This window comes from Adiantum capillus-veneris, chromosome 17 (assembly GCF_014529385.1).
Source record: "Adiantum capillus-veneris isolate H3 chromosome 17, ASM1452938v2, whole genome shotgun sequence".
Lineage (NCBI taxonomy): Eukaryota > Viridiplantae > Streptophyta > Polypodiopsida > Polypodiales > Pteridaceae > Adiantum > Adiantum capillus-veneris.
The window spans coordinates 117063609-117069401 of record NC_140947.1 but is presented as its reverse complement, the minus strand read 5'-3'; the positions used below and the strand labels follow the sequence as shown (position 1 = coordinate 117069401).

General features: G+C 43.9%; 1 pseudogene; it reads right to left on the bottom strand.

Moving 5' to 3' along the window:
- Positions 1-3272: 3272 nt before the first annotated feature.
- On the bottom strand, positions 3273-3802 carry LOC147437945 (uncharacterized; annotated as a pseudogene).
- Positions 3803-5793: the final 1991 nt, after the last annotated feature.

Below are 5793 nucleotides of genomic sequence, written 5' to 3'. Positions count from 1 at the left end.
GGGTATTTTGGGAATTTGGAAAATTTGAAGGATATTTTGGGAATTCTTGGCCAAATATGAGGGGTACATTGAAATTTTTTAAAATTTGAGGGGTATTTTTAAAATTTTCACAAACATATAGAGGTATTTAAGTAATTTTGCCTAAACAATATTTGAGAAGAAAAATTATCCATGAAATTCAAGGAAAATTATCTTTCAGTTACCAACCACGCTGCTCCCAGTAATTTTATTCTATCCTTGTAATTTTATCTCTGCCTCAACACCAAAGTTTATAGGTTGCAAAAGTGGACGTGTGTAGTGTCGTTTGCCCCTTAGCTTTCATCAAGTGGTGCAGCCTGAGCCTATGGAGATGTTGCCAACAATATTGAATATGTTGAAATGTTAAACACAAAGGCATAATTTGCTTTATTACAATCAATTTAGCGTGAACAAACCATTCCTATTGTACCTATTCTAATATGAGTGGAGTACATTAGGGTTGTCATGGAGCCATAGATGGAGTGCCGATGGGAGCGGGCACGAATGCACAGAGACAGACAGAGACCATTATGGGCTCATCGTTCAACCTGACCACTTTTTGCATTTCTGTTGCTACAGGTGTACACTACGTCCTCATGCAAAACTCCAGCCTGAGTTGACGGTTTCTAGCCTGCGAGTGTTATCATCTCTATTGCCTGCTAAGTATGGAGGAAGCATGCTTGCTTCCACAATGTGCTACAACAGCCATAGCCTAGCCACTAAAATCCATAATCTTCTTGAAGAGGTAAGTGAAGACGTGGTGCAAGTGATGGTTGACGTGCAAGACGACCTACAACCCCCCATGTAGCCACTTGGATCACTCGAGCAATCCGTCTCCAACATGCTACAGTTGCAGTTATGATTGCCCCAAATCCGCTAGCCTTCATGTGGCATGCTGAAGTCTAGTTCTCCATAATAGAATAGTAAGATAGTATAGACACTATAGATTTTGAGCCGGTTAGAAAATTGTAATGGCCCATTGAGAGCAGCGGTAGAAGGAAAACTTTCGCTTTGGAATGGGTAGAAAATATTGTTAATATGTGGATTTGTGTATGTTTGGAAAATAAATTTTTTTGGAACGCTGCTCAACTTAATATATATGCGAATGTGCTCTTAAATATTGTCCTTAAGCCTTAAAAAATTGTTTCTATAATTTTTCTGGAATATGGTCGGCTGCTCTAGTGTTCTCTCTCTCTCTCTCTCTCTCTCTCTCTCTCTCTCTCTCTCTCTCTCTCTCACACACACACACACACACACACACACACACACACACACACACACATGTGCATGCCACACACGGCCGTTTATTTCTGGCTACTCCAGGTAGTAGACTCCCCATCAAGCCAACAACCCATGTGTGTGTGTGTGTGTGTGTGTGTGTGTGTGTGTGTGTGTGTGTGTGTGTGTGTGTGTGTCACACATGCACACACATGACTCAAGAGTTAGGGAACTCTCTCTCTTTCTCTTCGGGTTGCCCCAAGTTTCAAAGCCAATGAGTAACTGTCAGCCTTTGAGTGTTTGTTGTACGTGCACAACCTCAAAGTTCTCCCAACTTCCAAGGTAAGAGATCTTGGGTCAGACTCCGAAGAGAGACCAAGACCCTGAGCATAGGCCTAAGGCTATGCACGATGGAGAGAGAGCAAGCTGAGTGTGCACTGAGCTTAGTCATGCATGGAGACAATGATGTCAGCATCAAGGAGTGTAAGTTATAACGGTTACTCACCTCCCGTAGTCCATCCTCTTGTCCACCAACTCCATGCAAAATGCTTTAGCCTCCACATGGCGTGCCCGAATTTGGGCCTCCATAATATAAATCGAGCCTCGCTCACTCTTACCAATGGGCCAATACTATACAACCTCTCAATCTTACTCATGATCACACCTACAAACACTCACACTATATCTCTCCTATGTCTTTAATCTCCCTTTTGAATGTCTTTATGTATCTATGTTCACAATTGAGCATTGGGTTGTTAATATACCATGCCAAGTTGCACCGTGCAAAATAATTTTTTTATAAAAACTTTTAAAATCCATATATGAAAATTTTACACTTATTTGTAACTTTTGTAGGTTTTCTCACCTTCTCTCTCTCTCTCTCTCTCTCTCTCTCTCACACACACACACACACACACACACACACCAGTAGCAACAAAAATTGTAACTACTATGATCTCATGCCTCCCTGCTACCAATATCTGTATTCACCACATGGCGGCTAAGCTGCCACTTGGCTGCTTCATGCATGACGGCAAGAGAGAATTACATCCGGAGAGAGAGAGAGAGAGAGAGAGAGAGAGAGAGAGAGAGAGAGAGAGAGAGAGAATGTCGTACATTGGCGTTCTCTATCACTGAGTTCTACATAGGTATCTAGTTTGCATCCTCCAAGTGGAGTATCCATGTCCTCAAAACTCCTTGTCTATGATTTTTGCAATGAGCGGAACCATGAGAGAGAGAGAGAGAGAGAGAGAGAGAGAGAGAGAGAGAGAGAGAGAGATACTCTTGGGCTCAGGCTAGGAATTAGGCGTGATCATCCTAGCTTGGGGAAATCGAGTCCGCAACTGTCCATCAAAGTGTTCTGATCTTCTATAGTGGAGAGTATCACTGAGTTCTACATGGGTATCTTGTTTGCATCCTGCAACTGGAGTATCCATGTCCTCAACACTCATTGTCTATGATTTATGCAATGAGTGGAACCAAGAGAGAGAGAGAGAGAGGTACTCTCTTGGGCTCAGGCTAGGAATTAGGCGTGATCATCCTAGCATGGGGAAATCGAGTCCGCAACTGTCCATCAAAGTGTTCTGACCCTTCTATAGTGGAGGTATGCGCAACACGCTATGATGAGGAAATACATATGATCAGACATAGCCGAGCTGAGAGAGTGAGAGAGAGAGAGAGAGAGAGGGAGAGAGACAGAGAGCCTTCTTGAACACTTACAACAGCAAGCACATTTGTACGCGTGTACATACAAAGACAACCTCTCTCTCCTTTTTTGATTTTATTTTTTTTAGAAAAAATGCATTAGTCTATGAGAAGATACAATGAGATCAACTGCATGACGGAACGAATCTCGTTTAAAGAAAATCTTATACCATACAAAATCCATTTGGCGAGCACCAAGATTAAAATTGAACATACTATATAGGACAGTCAGAAAAGCTAGGCGATGAAACGTTCTTGGAAAAATTCTACTGGTCCTTCTCGATCTTTGCTAGGTCTAAGGCTCGTCACACGTCAGTTACGAAAACACTCGCTTAAGCCACTTCATAATACTCCTAGTTGTCATTGTCGTCATCATCAGCACAGCAGGCATAGCCTGACTTGTTTTCCTCGGATTAGTCATTCCTCTTGGAAGGAGCCGCGACTTGGATTGTGTATGCTGGTTTGCTTGGCCCTTTGGCTTTGCAATATCCTGTGGGGTTTCAAAGAAACGGCGGCGACGGCAGGTTGTCTGCGATTATACTTGCATTGTCTGCATGACGGCGCATTGAAAGCGCTTCACTATAGAATCTGCAGGCTCATTCTCGCTCACAAATATTTGCGTATTGTAAGGACCTATGAACCACATCATGTTTGCGAATTGCAGAGAAGGGTCGTGAAGGAAGGTCTAGGACATCCTCGAAACAAATGTATTACGGATGGAGATCAGAAAGCAAACCTGCCTTGGGATGGGCGATGGTGTTGATGAAGATGAAGACGAAGACGAAGGGGAGGAGGGTAGAGAAGAAGATGGAGATGGTGGGGCTGAAGATGCACATGTCATTGCAGATGCAGCCATCGCCATAGCTGCAACCATTTGTGTGCAAAAAGAGAGATTCACTCTCTCTCTCTCTCTCTCTCTCTCTCTCTCTCTCTCTCTCTCTCCATCCATGTTGTCTTGCATGAAGTCCATCGCTTGTTGCTGCTCCTCAAGTGAGAGCTCCCCCATCTCCATGTTGGATGAAAGTGCGGTGAAACAGGTCGTGGCGTGATCATGCATGTCAAATCCTTGGACAGCTTCAGCTCGGATCACAACAGCGAGGCTTTCAGCTCGGATAGCTGCTTCAGCTCATCTCTCTCTCTCTCTCTCTCTCTCTCTCTCTCTCTCTCTCTCTCTCGCATAGTGCAGCAACGGCTACCCTTGACCATACCTCCACTCCCTACCTCTTTGGCTACATCTAAGCTTGCCTGTTCGTCGGCTACCTCCCGACTCCGGTCATCCCTCACGTTGTGCAATGTCCACGTGGCAAGCCTAAATTTGGGCCTCCATGATATGGTAATATAGATGTAGCTAGTTTAATATCATATGAGAAACGTTTTGTTTTCATAGCAATGCTTACCTACTATGAGTGGAATTGAATTCTAAAACACAAAGTAGAAAACATATGTAGGCTTCCCAGATTGCCCACTTTGTGCATCGGGAGTAAGTGAGGGTGTGAATCTACTTTTGGGGGGGGGTGGTAGCTTTGGCAAGGTCGCATTGAGGAGGGGGCCTCATAGGTTGGTTGTCCACGGACTAATTCCTCTCAGCACAAGGGTGTTTGACATCCCTGCACATTGCAGAAGGCCCTTCGTAACTGTGGTCTACGATTGGTGGACAAGGGTAGTCCTAGGGCATAAACCCCTCACTGCCCTAGCTTCTCAATTGGCCTCATGTCCTCTGTTGAGGATCGACAATATTTTTTTGTGCCAGGGGCTTAGCGGCAAACTTGTTCCTCCTTGGAGAGAACCCCCTTTGCCTGATTTGATTAAGGTAATAGATGGGACGAATCTATTTGATGGTGAGGCATGTGTGGATGGGCAGATCAAGACTGACTTGTGTCCTATTTCATGGTCTGTTGGTTTCGTAGTTGGGGTATTGGGGCCGAGGGGGAAGTGTTACACTAGTGCAACTGTGTACCGTTTGTGTCAACCTTTGGCCCTTTTGCCTTGCCTCTTGAAGGTGCGTGGCTCACCTTTCTAGCCTATCATCCTAGTGTCATCCTATTGATGCTCAAAGGTACCCTGTTTTCTCAGATGGTCTTTTAAGGTTTGCTTCCTATCGATCAGCTTTGGGGTCTTGTGTATCTCAAGGTGGGGTGGTAGACCCCCAGCGGGAGTGAGTCACGTGACTAGCCTACTATCCAAATTGCATGTTAATTGGTGGTTTGATTCGGTTGGTTGATATCGTTTATGAGCGGTTATGGGTTTTCATGTAAAAAGCCCATGTCTATGAGCTCCTTTATGTGACATTATGTATTTTTGGTTCCTATGTCACCCATGGCTCGGTTTGAGTATGGGGGTGTTGTACAAGATTGAAGTGATATACACAAACCAATCACCATAGTTAGGAAAAATTGTATAGTCTTTGGGAGAAAACGGCTAACTTGGTTAAAACTGACACAGGAACCAGGTTGCAGGCAAAGAATTGAGAGTTTGACAGGAGTTGAATTCAAGAAAAGTGAAAAAACAGATAACAATTTAATCCACTGGTAAGTACTCTATACAGGGCTTAACAAGTCTATATGAACCTTAGATCTGTTCGTATACTAGCAAATCAAGGCATATTTGGAGAGATCGCTAGTAGAGTATCCACCAAAGAGAGCGTAAATCAAGGTGATCACTTGGGCACTATCTTTGAAGAGGTCTCAGACTTTTATTCTGACTCAACATCTGAAATGTCTTCCTATTCGACTCATTCAGGAAGCGGAACTACAGTGCGATATAAGCACATACTCACCTTTTATAAGACTATTAATATCCATGGAGCTTGGGTTTACCTGGATCCTAATGAGAAGTGTGCCATTTGCATTGATG